The sequence below is a fragment of the Mus caroli genome, unplaced genomic scaffold, assembly GCF_978045245.1.
Source record: "Mus caroli unplaced genomic scaffold, Mus_caroli_1 scaffold_1, whole genome shotgun sequence".
In the NCBI taxonomy this organism is placed as follows: domain Eukaryota; kingdom Metazoa; phylum Chordata; class Mammalia; order Rodentia; family Muridae; genus Mus; species Mus caroli.
In genome coordinates this window covers 178609920-178624227 of record NW_028227256.1, presented here as the reverse complement: position 1 = coordinate 178624227, position 14308 = coordinate 178609920, and positions in this window count along the sequence as shown.

Here is a 14308-nt window from a genome sequence, read left to right as displayed (position 1 = left end):
ACTTGGAGCCTCTTTTTTTTTTTTTTAAGTCTGTGTGGGCTGGAACTCCTGCTTGGTGTGCTAGCTGCCACACCCATCAAGAATAGGGCACTAAAGACCGTGACCAGTTGGTAGTTCCTAAAGTTACAGAAAAGATAGATGAGGGCTAGAGAGATGGCTTAGCGGTTAAGAGGTCCTGAGTTCAATTCCCAGCAACCACGTGGTGGCTCACAACCACCTGTAATGGGATCTGATGTCCTCTTCTGGTGTGACTGAAGACAGCTACAGTGTACTCACACATTAAATACATCTTAAAAATAAATAAAATTTGAAAAGATTATAGATGAAAAGTCCTAGAAAAGTGTCCAAGTAAAGTTTATTTTTGGTTTTGGTGTTTGGTTTGGTTTGGTTTTTCCAGACAGGGTTTCTCTACATCCCTGGATGTCCTGGAACTCAGAAATCCACCTGCCTCTACCTCCTAAGTGCTGGGATTAACGGTGTGTGCCACCAGTGCCCTGGCCAAGTAAATGTTTAGGGGCAGTCATGTTTATGGTTCAGCAGTCAAGAGCACTGGCTGTTCTTCAGGAGGGCCTGGTTTCAATTTCAGCACCCACATGTCTCACAACAGTTTGACTCCTGGTGTGGGGACCCAAGGAACTTCTGCCTTCCACAGGCACCCTGCACAAGAATGTGGTGTACAGATAAGTACAGGTAAAATACGCACATAAAAACCTTTCTTTTTTGTTTTGTTTTTTGTTTTTCAAGACAGGGTTTCTCTGTGTATCCCTGGCTGTCCTGGAACTCTGTAGACCAGGATGGCCTGGAACTCAGAAATCCACCTGCCTCTGCCTCCCAAGTGCTGGGATTAAAGGTGTGCGCCACCATGCCGGGCTCCATAAAAACTTTTCTTAAAGATGTTTTTTAAAAGCTCTTAGGAAAAAGAATACTGCTAAAGAAACTTAGAAATTTGGAAAGTTAAACTTTATGCAAGTTGAAGAATTCTATTGCACTGTTAATACAAGAGGAAGTTGGAATTCTTCAGTCCCGAAGCCTGCTGAATGCTGAGGGTATATGGGAAGGCCTGGGCCAGGGTGAAGCAGATAACTCTCAATGACCGGATGGGGTTGCTCATGTAGGGAAAGAGATTTGCCCAAGGTCACACAGCAAGGTGTCTGAGCTTCGTTATGAAGGAGTCATGACCTTAATCTAGAACCATATCTGATAGAGCAAACTAGAGTTCCTAATTTTGCCTGAAGTAGAAACAAATAGGAAAGGGGAAGGTGCGGTGGGGGGGCATGGATTTAGGAGGAGAGCCTGGGTGCAATCAGGTGTCTGGGCACTGAGGAGGTGAAGTGACTGAGCAGCTTAAGCGCACACAAGCATCAGGGCTGAATTCCCCATCCCCACAAACCGACTAAATGCCAGGTGTTCCCGAGGCTCTGCCTGTAATTACAGTGTTAGGAAGACAGACGGATTCCCCAAGAAAACCATTAGTCTGACGAGCCCTGTCAGCCACTTTGGACTTCAGTTGCAAGATCCTGCCTCAATGAATAAGGTGAAGAGCATTCCTGACTTTAGCTGGGACCTCCAAACATACACCCAAGGTGCCCACACGGGTGCACACAAGACCACAGACACATATAGACAGGCATACATGGGTACACACAAGACTACAGACACACACACACGGGTACACACAAGACCACACACACCACACACACACACTCCACAGACAGCAGAATAAACAGGCTCCTCACCATCTGCTCCATCATTTTCTTCCCTTCCCCCACCTTTCCCATCAGCTTTTACTCTCCAAGGTGCATCTAAGCAGGGCATAGTGGCATATACCTTTAATCCCAGCACCGAAAAGGCAGAGGACAGCCAGGGCTTCATAAAGAGACATTTTCTCAAACAAAACAAAACCAAGAGTTTGTAGAGGTGGCTCAGTAGGTAAGAGCACTGGCTGCTCTTCCGGAAGACCTGGGTTCTATTCCCAGCACCCACAAGACAGCTCACAACTGATACTCCAGTTCCAGGGGATCCAACGCTCTCACATATATATGCAGGCAAAACACCAATGCACAGAAAACATTTAAAAAAAAACACAACTCCATCCAAAATAGGATATCACATTAGATGCATGGATGTTTTGCTTACATATATGTGCATGCAACATTTTCATGACGTGTCCAGACAAGTCAGAAGAGGCCATAGGACCTCTTAGAACCAGAGTTATGCTTCATTGTGAGTCGTCATGTGAGGCCTGGGAGTGAGACCCCAGTCCTCTGCAAGAACAAGTTCTCTAAACTGGTGGGCTGTCTCTGGACCAGCCCCTGTTCTTTTCCTTTGTTCTGGAGACTGGATCTATGTATCCCTAGCTAGCCTAGAATTCACTATGTAGACCTAGCTGAACTCACGTGCTAGAAGTGAAGGTATGCATCACCATGCCCCAACTCTAACCTGGTCTATAGACCAGGCTAGCCTTGAACTCAAGATCTACCTACCTTTGTCTCCCAAGTGCTAGGGTTAAAGGCATGCGCCACCACTCCCAGCTACCCTGTCATTTTTAAATTGATTGAGTTCAGGACTGAGAATTAAACCTTGAGCCTAGGTGCATTCTACCACTGGGCTATACTCCCAGTCCCTGCCTCCAGGTCTTTAAGCTTCTATAACCTTAATATATGTAAAAATAAGTGTTTTTCACTGTCATCTCCGATCTTACTGCCTCAGTCTGCTAACATAGGCCTAATCCCTGAAGCTTCTAGCCTCCATACAATCTAAATCTAGAATGTTTTTATAACTCTGAGGACTTATTGCTGAATAAGCTCACCCTTTCTAGTTCTTTCTGAGCTATTGCTGACTGATTCAACTCAGCTGTTGTGGCTCTAAACTTCCTCTGCAAGCTGACTGATTCAATCGGGCTTCTTTCAATGTCTTCTGAATTGCTCTGCTTGGCCTCAAACTAACTCTAGCAATTTGTTCTAATCTCCTGGCTTCTTCTCAGTCTCTGGCTCCTCTGGCTCCACCTGTGTCTAGCTTGTTCTCTCAGCCTGTCTCTGTAAAACTCTCCCAGGAAAGCTGCTTCCTTCCTTTCTCTCTACTGCTGTGGAAGTAGCTTCTCTTTCCTCTCTTTTCTTGTGAGAGTTGGGACATATCCTATTGTCAATTCTTTTTCTGACTCATCACTTTGTCTGCCACACAATTAGACATGACTTTCAAACATGGGTGCTTCCGTCTACAAACTAACTTTACCTTCAAGTATGTACTAAGAGCATGTCTGTATTCCAGTCAAAGGGATTAAAGGTATGCAGTAAAGGCAGAGCCACACCACAACTAGAAAACAGGATTTTCTTTTTTCTAGTAAATAACAGTTTCAGGGTTCACAGTAAGACCAAATATCTTGCAACAAATATGTAGCAGATTTGTCATTTCAAGAGTTAAATGAAAATATATAAAGATACAAAGCCTGACACAAAATACCCAATTAAACACATAAAAACTAGAATTCTTTTTTTTTTTTTTTTTTTTTTTGTTTTTCGAGACAGGTTTTCTCTGTATAGCCCTGGCTGTCCTGGAACTCACTTTGTAGACCAGGCTGGCCTCAAACTCAGAAATCTGCCTGCCTCTGCCTCCCGAGTGCTGGGATTAAAGGCATGCACCACCACGCCCGGCTAAAACTAGAATTCTTAAAAAAAAAAAAAAAAAAAAAAGCATATAGACATTTCTTGAGAGTGTCTTTGGGTTTTATTGCTGTGAAGAGACACTACAACCAAGGCAACATTTAATTGGTACAGGCTTAAAGTTTCTGAGGTTTAGTCCATTATAGTCATGGCGGGGAAACATGGCAGTGGGCAGGCAGATGTGGTGCTGGAGAAGGAGCTGAGAGTTCTCCATCTTGATCTGAAGGCAGCAAGGAGATGCTGTGAACCACATTGGGCACAGCTTGAGCATTTATGACCTCAAAGTCAGACTCCACAGTGGCACACTTCCCCCAACAAGGGTGCACATACTCCAAAAAGAGCCACACTTAACAGTGCTACTCCATATGGGCCAAGCATTCAAGCACATTAGTCTATGGGGGTGCGGGGGGCATTCCTATCAAACCACCACCACCCAGAGTTCTAAGAAACGGTGAAATACCTGGTCCCAAACTTCCAATCTTTCCAACAGGAGACCATCTATAAGTGTTATGCTATTGAGCATTGGCCTCACCAAGGTAGCAAATGTGTAGAATTGGAATATAAACACTGATACCCTAGCAGGAACTCTGGTGGATATATATATATATATATATATATATATATATGTATATATATATATATATATACATACATATACATATACATATATATACATATATATATGACTACTATTAACCTTGCAGTGTTCTAGTCGATAAGGAAATGTCGACATAAAACTTTATCGTTGTCGGGCGGTGGTGGCGAATGGCTTCAATCCCAGCACTCCAGGAGGCAGAGGCAGGCAGATTTCTGAGTTCGAGGCCAGCCTGGTCTACAAAGTGAGTTCCAGGACAGCCAGGGCTACACAGAGAAACCCTGTCTCAAAAAAAAAAAAAAAACTTTATAAAGAGTCTAGGATCAAGGTCAACAGCTACTTTCTAGTTAGGTAACCTCCAACCCCCACCCCCCCACCTCCACACACCCCCAAACCCACCCCCCCCCACCCCACCCCACCCCCGTCTACCTTTGCCTTACCTAGTCTTTATGAGCTGCTCCTAGGTACCAAGAGATGCTGTGGGCCTACAGAACTGAACAAGCCCTTATATCCACAGGGCTGCATTCTGGTAAGAGAAATGATGTATTCAAGTAGATTATTAAATACATTGGCAAATGCTAAAGAGAAAAGAAATGGAGATAGATATGTTGTAAAGGAATTGGTACCGAGGCGTGGGTGGGGAGGTTGTCACAAGTTGCCATCAATAAGATGTCTTCCGAGTGAAGTCCTGAAGAAACAGAGCAAGGATGGGGTGGGAGAGAGAAGTATGTCTGTCGGGTCTTGTTGCTTCCGATCACTGCTGACAGCCTGGGGTGCTCGAGGAACAAGAAGTAGGTATGGGCATGACTGCAACAGAAGACAAGGAAGACAGATGTGGAGCCAGACCATGTGGGCGTCATAGGACCTGCAAGGACACTGGTTGGGAGTCAAGCCAAAGGAGGTGGTAAAAGAGATGCATTGGTGAGATCATTCCACCTGCTGTGTGTCAGTTCACGAAGAGCAGGAAGGAGTACCAGATGGGAAACCTTTTAGTAAGCTAAATGCGCTGGACTTAGTGGTGGCAACCTGGATGTTCTTGAAAGATAGGATGACGAGGACCTGGTGGATGTAGTGGCTGTGACTCTGCCTGAGAAAAGAGAGTCAATGGTGCCAGGGACTGGGGTCTGAGTGGCTACAGGGAAGACGTTACTGAATGGAACAAGAGGCAAAGCAAGTCAAGCACGGGAGGTGTAGGGAACGGGAAGGATCAGATCCTCAGGCCACAGCTCTCACAGGGAACTTAGGCTGTGGTCCAGTGGTCTTTATTTCCATTTCAGACGTGAAAGGAGAAGGTGTGGGTTTGCCCTGCGTTTCATCAGTGCCCAGCCTGTGTCTCAGGTAGGTCCGTGTTTGAGGGGATTGTCTCACTGAGATACAGTTCTACTGTGGAGCCCAGGCTGGCCTTCTGATCTTCCTGCTTCAGGTCCTGAAACTGCAGGTGGGTACTGGTGAGTCCTGCTGTCCCTGGACAGAACGACCCTGTTTCCCTGTTAAACTCCTGAGCTCCATTCCTTCATAGTCAACAGTGTTTGGTCTGAGATTTCAGGATTTGAGCAGAAAACTGTCAGACTATTGAAATTATGACCATAACCAGGGCATTTTACCTACACTCTTGCTTTAAGAGGTATGTGTGTGTGTGTGTGTGTGTTTCTTGAGACAGTCTGGGTATGACTTCAGTCTCAAAAGTCCCATGAGCTCACTGGTCATACCCTATAAAAACAGCATGAGGAAATGGAGTCAGGAGGACTAGAAATTCAAGGTCATCTTTGTTTCTACATATAAAGTTTGAGAGTAACTGAACTTCATGAGAACATGCTGCCCCCCACCCCTCCCCCCCACCGTGGGACAGGGCTAGTGAAAAGGTTGAGATTAGCAGTGGGTAAAATACTTGCCACCAAACCTGAATGCCTGAGTTTCATCCTCGGGACCCACAAGTTGGAAGGAACAATAAAGAGAAACAGTCATAAATCACTGTTATCAAGGATATATAGTAAGCTTGTTTCAGAAATATTAAGTTGCACAAAGTAGAGTTCAGTTGAAGCTGCACTCAAGGGTGACTGAGTATGCTACCCAGATGTGTTAGCAACTGTAGGAAGGAAAAGGTTTTCTTCTGACATATTAAAGATGCTGACTGTTCAGTTTGCTCACTTGCTGGCGTAGTAGCTCAAACTTTTAACTGCAGCCAGCACACAGGAGGCAGAAGCAGACAGGTCTCTGAGTTCTGAAAGAGGAAAATTACTGAACTCTCCAACTCAGAGCCCTCCTACCCCTCCCATCTGGAGATTGTTCCCGGAAACCTCCTGAACTTCTCACCCCAGAGTACATTCTGAACTCTCACACCAGAGTCAGACCCCCTCTCAAATGAAAACTGTTCCAGGGACATTTCTGAGATAAGGGTCTCCTGGAACGAACCCAGTCCAACCCCTCCCAACTGAGGACTGTGCCAGGGACATTTTTTAGATAAAGGTGTGAGTAAAAACCTCAGTTCCAATGAATCAAGTACATGGCCAAAGTGTGGGACGCAGTTGCAAAAGCACTTTGGAAAAACCCTTGGCTGAATCACTTAGTGACGTAAAACCTGTATTTTCCCTGCCCTGCATCCCCCCTTACCCTTCTCCTATAAAAGCTTGTGAAAAGTTTGGGCTAATTGTCGAATCCCCTCTACACCATGCTGGGTGTGTGTGGGTTTCGACCCCAGAGCTCTAGTTCATGTATTTGCTTGCTGTTGCTTTATAGGGCTCTGGTATATGTGCTTTTATGTGCTTTCTTGTCGTTGCTGTATTAAATCTTACTCTATACATCTTAAGTACCGGTCTCAGTGTCTTCTTGGGTGCGCGGCTGACCCGAGGCTTGAGTAAGTGCCTCCCTTTGGGAGTTTTGGAGTCTTTCATTTGGTGCGTTGGCCGGGAATCAGCGCGTTTACCCAGAAGTCCTGGACCCGCTCAGAAGTAAGATTTACTCTTCTGCTTTGGTCTAGTGTCTGTGTTCTGTTTACTGTGGGCCTGGGAGAGGCCATCTGAATCTGTATCTGGTGCGATCGCTGTTTTGGGTTTGCGTGACGCTCTGTGCTCAGTACGAGCACCAGAGACCGTGCTCCGGGACTGTGGGCCTGGGAGAGGCCATCTGACTGGAGACCAAGCAGGTCTCAATAGAGAGCACGGGGTGGGTAGGACGGACGCGTCTGGTGCCCACCGTCCGATCGCCCTGGGGGACGCCCCAGGAAGACAAGGGGAGGGTCAAGGACGCTTGACGGACCCCTCTGAAGCCGAGAGACCATCACTTTGGTGGAAGGTCTAAGCCGGCGGCCTTGGAAAGGCCATCTGAATCTGTGAGTTGCCTGTGGGCGACGGGAAGTCGCCGCTGTTTTTGGTTTCTCTTTGTATCTCAGTCTCGTGTCTGCTTTTGTCGTGTCTGCTATTATTCTAGAAATGGGACAATCTGCTGGGTGTGTAGGTGTGGAACTGCTGCATTTGTGTATTCTGAGATTGTGGGTTTATTCTGGCAGTGGCTGTGAGAGGACGGCTGTCTATGGCCTCACAGTTTGCACCCCAAAGAGATGTTCCAAGGGAGACCCTGGAAGGAGTGCCCAGGGTACAGAACAGTCAAAAAGACCTGGCTGTTGCCTGGCAGAGTGAAAGAGAGAGAGAGTGTTCCCTCTGCCAGGGCGGGAGTGGATGTGGAATCCCACCCCTATCAGGAAAAAGAGTCAATGTGAAATCCGACCCCGTCAGAAAGTGGCGTTTGGCTGGTTGTGTTTGTGTCACGTGACAAGACTGTGTGTGTGTGTGTGTGTGTGTGTGTTAACCCCTTGTCGACTGTAGACTTGGACTGACGTCAGGACAAAATTTGTCAGCAATAGTTTTAAAAAGAAAAAAAAAAAGAAAAAAAAAACCTCAGTGCTGGTGAGTCCCAGACTGCTCAAAAGAGCTCTGAGATTGCAGAGCTGGGCTAAGAATTTCCGGCTTTGGCAGCGCGGGTAGGGCTTTGATAGCAGCAGTGGTGCTGAGGTTCTGAGTTCTGCAGACACAGCAGCAACGGAGGCTGTCTGTGCCCTGCGAGTGAGTTGTAAAATGCTGATAGTGAGTGCAGCGGCCTGCCGGCCCCCGCCTGCCAGTCCCGGAGTGGCCGTGAAGCCTGCCACAGCTGGGGAGGGGCCGACTACAGCGTCCCTCTTTTGGTCCCCCCCCCCAGAGTCTACCCGCACTCCCTTGTGCCGGCCGGCTGCGTGCTCCCTCCCCAAAGACAGTGCAGAGAGCACCAGGAATCTATCAGGTAGTTAAATAGTTAAATTGCTGCCTCTGCCTGCCTGCCAGCGTTTGTTTGCCACTCCCAGAAGTTTACGCTGCATTCCGGTGCGCAGCGGAGACTCGGGCGCTGGGCTCTCCGCATCAAAGGGTTTGTTTTCAGCCTTTGCCTGCCTCTTGGGTGGGAGAAAGGCTCATTCTCCTGCCCCCTGTATCCTTCCTGTCTCTTGTAAACAGAAAAAATTGTGTTCATTTTGAGATATCAGTGGTCTGGTGCAGCCAAATAGAGCTGCCCTCCCTTCTCTGCCCCATGTGTTTTCTCTTCTCAGGCACTGCCCTGAGCTGTGTGAGTTTGTTTTAAGCTCCGGTGAGGGAGACATACAAGGTAAGGAGCACCTACGGGTCTAGTTGCCAGGCTCTGATAAAGGTCTCGTCTCTGTGGGACTAGTGCCCCGACAATCTGACCTAACAGTAAAAAGAGGTGAACTATGAAAAAAGTTAAGTGACAGAATATAGATGTAATAATTAGATCCATTGCAGTTAAGAAACAGGAGCAAAGAGAGATAAATGACAAAGACTAGAACTTAGCAAAGTGACACTTGCTAATAATACTAGCACTTAGAGATGATCTGTAAGAAATAAGGAGCCAGAAAATTTTCAAAAAAGGATAAGAGAAATGAAATGCTGGTCACAAAAGTCAGGGAGACTAGAAAACTTAGTACCTGGCAACAGAAAAAAGAAAGCTTTTGGCTGAAGATCAAAGTGTTTACTGTTATCTGTTAAAGAAAAAGAGCACTGGGTGAGAGACTGTCCTAACAAAAAAAAGAGGAGCCCCCCCTCATGACCAAACCCTTCACCTGTTTGTGGCTGAAAGTAAAGAAAAAGCAGAAGGGGTGCTAACACAGAAGCTGAGTCCTTAAAAGAGACTGGTGGCCTACCTGTTAAAAGCAGCTAAAAAGAGACTGTGTTTCATATTCCTCCACTGACCAGTGCAAAGCAAGTTTAAAAGGTTCCTGGACACTGCGGGCCTTTGCAGACTGTGGATTCCAGGTTTTGCTGAATTAAAAAGATAAACAGCCCTTCGTATAAGAAATAAAAAGAACAACCTTGGATGGCCTTAGATGCTATTGAGACTGCCCTAATGTTGTCCCTAACTTTGGGACTCCTAGATGTGACTGAGAACAAAAGTATTGCCAAAGAGGTTCTTACTCAGAGATTGGGACCCTGAAAAAGACCGGTGGCATACTTGTGAAAATTAGACCTGGTGACCTGCTTGTCTGCACATAGTGGTTTCTAGTCAAGGACGCAGATAAACTGACTCTGAAACAAAACTTGGCACATGCCCTAAAAGTGTGGTTCAGCCCCCTGACCGATGGCTGACTAATGCTCTGGAAAACATGAACTCTTGGCACTAACCCAAGCCCTGCGGTTGGCTGAAGGCAGAGACATCAAAGACAAAGAAGAAATTCTGGCCCTCCTAGAAGCTCCTGAATGAACTGGGTGAGTTGGTGTACCGGGTATCAGCCAAGAAAGCTCAGTTATGTCGTACCGAGGTGCCGAGACGACGAAAAGCGGTGGCTCACCGAAGCCAAGGAAAAGACTGTGATGCTGATCCCAACCCCCACCACCCCGCGCCAAGTACGTGAGTTTCTGGGGACGGCGGGCTTTTGCAGAAAGAAAAAGTCCCATTCACCTGGACTGAAAAACACCAAAAAGCCTTTGACAGCATAAAGGCAGCCCTGCTTGTTAAAGACGCTGACAAGCTTACTCTGGGTCAGCATGTGACTATACCCACTACCAGAGTTTACTGCTCCTTGGCAGATGACTCCACTCCTGTACATCAATGTGCTGATGTCCTGGCTGAGGAAACTGGAACAAGGAGAGATCTGACTGATCAGCCTTGGCCAGGTGTGCCTGCCTGGTACACAGATGGCAGCAGCTTTGTCACAGGAGCAGCAGTAGTTGATAAAAAGCAGCTCATATCCATGGGGCCATCTACCAACAGAGGGGGCTACTTACCTCGGCAAGTAAAGATCAGATCAGCCTTGGCCTGAGAGTTTGAGCTGGTACACGGACAGCAGTAGCCTCATGATTGAAGGTAAGAAAATTTTTCCAAGGTTCAGAGTGCCAAAAGCAATAGTGTCAGATAATGGCCCTGCTTTGTTGCCCAGGTAAGTCAGGGTGTGGCCAAGCATTTAGAGGTCAAATAAAAATTACATTGTGTGTATAGACCTCAGAGCTCAGGATAGATAAAAATTAGTTTAAAACTCTAAGACAGACCTTAATTAATTAATCGTGGAGACTGGCATGGACTTGGTGTTCCTTCCCTATGCCCTATTCAAATGTATTCAGTTTTACTCTTTTTAAAATCCTTTATGAAACTCCTATGCCCATCATAGTCTCAAATGATGTGTTTAAACCTATGTTGTTAATAATGCTCTGTATGCTAAGTTAAAAGGCTTGCAGGTGGTCTGGTCACAACTGGGAAAAATTGGACTGAGTACGCGGACGACATTGCTCCAGGGATCCCAACAGCTGAGACAGTGAACGAGCTGGGTACCCCAAGGACATCTCACCAGTTCCAGCCAGAGATCTGATCTACGTGCACCTACATCGTGCCCAGACCCTCAAGCCTCGCTAAAAGGGCCCCTGCCTAGTTCTGTTTACTAATGCTTCTTGTTCTGTTTTTGTTCCCATGTTAAAATAGAGTCTTTCATTTGGTGCATTATGCAGTATCTGAAATTCTAAGATTAGAATTATTTACTAAAAGAAGGGGGGAATGAAAGAGGAAAATTACTGAACTCTCCAACTCAGAGCCCTCCTACCCCTCCCATCTGGAGATTGTTCCCGGAAACCTCCTGAACTTCTCACCCCAGAGTACATTCTGAACTCTCACACCAGAGTCAGACCCCCTCTCAAATGAAAACTGTTCCAGGGACATTTCTGAGATAAGGGTCTCCTGGAACGAACCCAGTCCAACCCCTCCCAACTGAGGACTGTGCCAGGGACATTTTTTAGATAAAGGTGTGAGTAAAAACCTCAGTTCCAATGAATCAAGTACATGGCCAAAGTGTGGGACGCAGTTGCAAAAGCACTTTGGAAAAACCCTTGGCTGAATCACTTAGTGACGTAAAACCTGTATTTTCCCTGCCCTGCATCCCCCCTTACCCTTCTCCTATAAAAGCTTGTGAAAAGTTTGGGCTAATTGTCGAATCCCCTCTACACCATGCGGGGTGTGTGGGTTTCGACCCCAGAGCTCTAGTTCATGTATTTGCTTGCTGTTGCTTTATAGGGCTCTGGTATATGTGCTTTTATGTGCTTTCTTGTCGTTGCTGTATTAAATCTTACTCTATACATCTTAAGTACCGGTCTCAGTGTCTTCTTGGGTGCGCGGCTGACCCGAGGCTTGAGTAAGTGCCTCCCTTTGGGAGTTTTGGAGTCTTTCAGTTCCAGGCCAGCCAGAGCTACATAGTGAGACCCTGCCTCAAAAAACAAACAGTTGGGTGTGGTCTCAGCCAGTCGGGATGAGTTGGTTAACAGCAACCTAGTGAAAGCAGCCCTAGTCTGTCCTGGGATGATTAGGACAATATTTGTACATTGTAAATCGTCCCATTCGTCCAAACAACCAAAAGGGGAATGTCTGTCTCTGTGAAAGATGTAATTGGTCAAAATGTAGGGTAGGGCCATAGATCTATACAAAAGGCCAGGAGTTAGGTTCAGGGCTGGTCCCCCTTGGTCCCTTGGTGGGAACCAGTCCTACATTGTTGTTCTAGGTGCTGGGGTGACTTTTCAAAGTTGTCCTTGAATTCCACATGTCCTTAAAAGGAATGAGGGAATGAACAAATAAATGAACCGCCCCCCCTCCCCCAGACAGGGTTTCTCTGTGTAGTCCTGGCTGTCCTGGAACTCACTCTGTAGACCAGACCAGGCTGGCCTTGCCTCGAACTCAGAAATCTGCCTGCCTCTGCCTCCCAACCATCTGCTGGGATTAAAGGCGTGCGCCATTACCGATGACTAAATGTAACTTTTTATTTTATTTGTTTATTTTTTTTTTTGAGATAGTTTCTTTTTGTATCCTAGGATGGCCTGGAACTCGGTCTGTAGACCAGGCTAGCCTTACTGTAATGTTGCCAAGATTCTGGAAAATGGCAGGGGAAAAAATCTAGGCTTAAACCAAAAACACCTTTAATCCCAGCACTTCTGAAGATTAATTATGCAGAGGAAGGCAGATCTCTATGAGTTGGAAGCCAGCCTGGCTTACAGAGTGAGACTAGGTCAGACAGGGCTACACAGAAAAACCCCATCTGGAAAAAATGTCTTAAGAAATCAAACAACGGGCTGGTGAGATGGCTCAGCGGTTAAGAGCGCCGACTGCTCTTCCAAAGGTCCTGAGTTTAAATCCTAGCAACCACATGGTGGCTCACAACCATCCATAACAAAATCTGATGCCCTCTTCTGGAGTGTCTGAGGACAGCTACAGTGTACTTACATATAATAAAATAAATAAATAAGTAAATATTTCTTTAAAAAAAAAAGAAATCAAACAACAACAACAAAAAAAAACAAACAAAAAACCTGACTGGGCTGGAGGAATGCCCCAGTGGGTGAGAGTACTGTTGCTCTTCCAGAGGACTTGGGTTCAGTTCCCAACACCCTCATGACAGCTCACAACTGTCTGTAACTGTAATTCTAGTTCCAGGAGATCTGACAGTCTCACACAGACATACAGACAGACAAGACAGCCGGGCGGTGGTGGCGCATGCCTTTAATCCCAGCACTTGGGAGGTAGAGGCAGGTGCATTTCTGAGTTCGAGGCCAGCCTGGTCTACAAAGTGAGTTCCAGGACAGCCAGAGCTATACAGAGAAACCCTGTCTCGAAAAACCAAAAACAAAACAAAACAAAACAAAACAAAACAAAAAACCAGACAGACAAGACGCCAAGGCACATAAAATAAAATTATGAGAATGTATAAAAAAAATCTACTTGAGTCTGATTCTGAGGAGGGAAGGAGGAGGGGAGGGAGGGAAGGGAAGGAGGGGAAGAGAGAAGTGGCTAGGATTTCAGCTGTCACTAGCTTCAGCGTGAAGTCCACAGGTCCGAGGTATGCCAGGCTTGGCTGACTCAAGCATCATTGGCCCTGAAGCAGCACCAAGGCAACCACGCTGGCTCCAGGCTGGCCAGCAGATGGCTGCTCATCAACTCCTTCCCGCAAATCCCGGTCGCTGCGTGGTGTGTCGGAAGGCTAATCCTGCGGGTGCCCTGACCTAAGCCCTGACTCCGGTCCCCCATCGCGCCAGTGCATCCCTATAGCCACGTCTCCCTGGAGCTGGCTCTTCCCGCTCCTCCTCCGTGCCGGTGATGCTCCCAACCTCCCTCGGGCCCCCTTTGCTGTGTCCTGGGGACCGGTGCAAACTGGTTCTGCGGGTGGATTTGTACCCTCGGGAAGGGGCGGGGCCCAGTTCTTGTGCCTGGAGAACAGGTCTGGGTCATTAAAACACTCAGCGAAATCGCCCTCTCCCCAAAACCCCCGGGACTTGGGTGAAATGGAACATGTTGCGTGCAGTTTACGCCTGACTATATGCCCTTCTAGCTTCAGGTTTGTCTCCATGGGTCCCCTTCAAGGAGCTGAGAGACTGGTAACCTAGCGGACTCTTGGGAGACCCCAAAGTAGGGATGGATCTAGGAGTTTTCACACCTGATGAAGCTGGCTAGGCTAATACTGTGGCCTCAAGAGGTTACAAGTCTGCGGATCCCGACAGGAAAAGGTCAGTCTTAGCAGATTGCCCCAAAGTCATCAATTCTGAGGTAA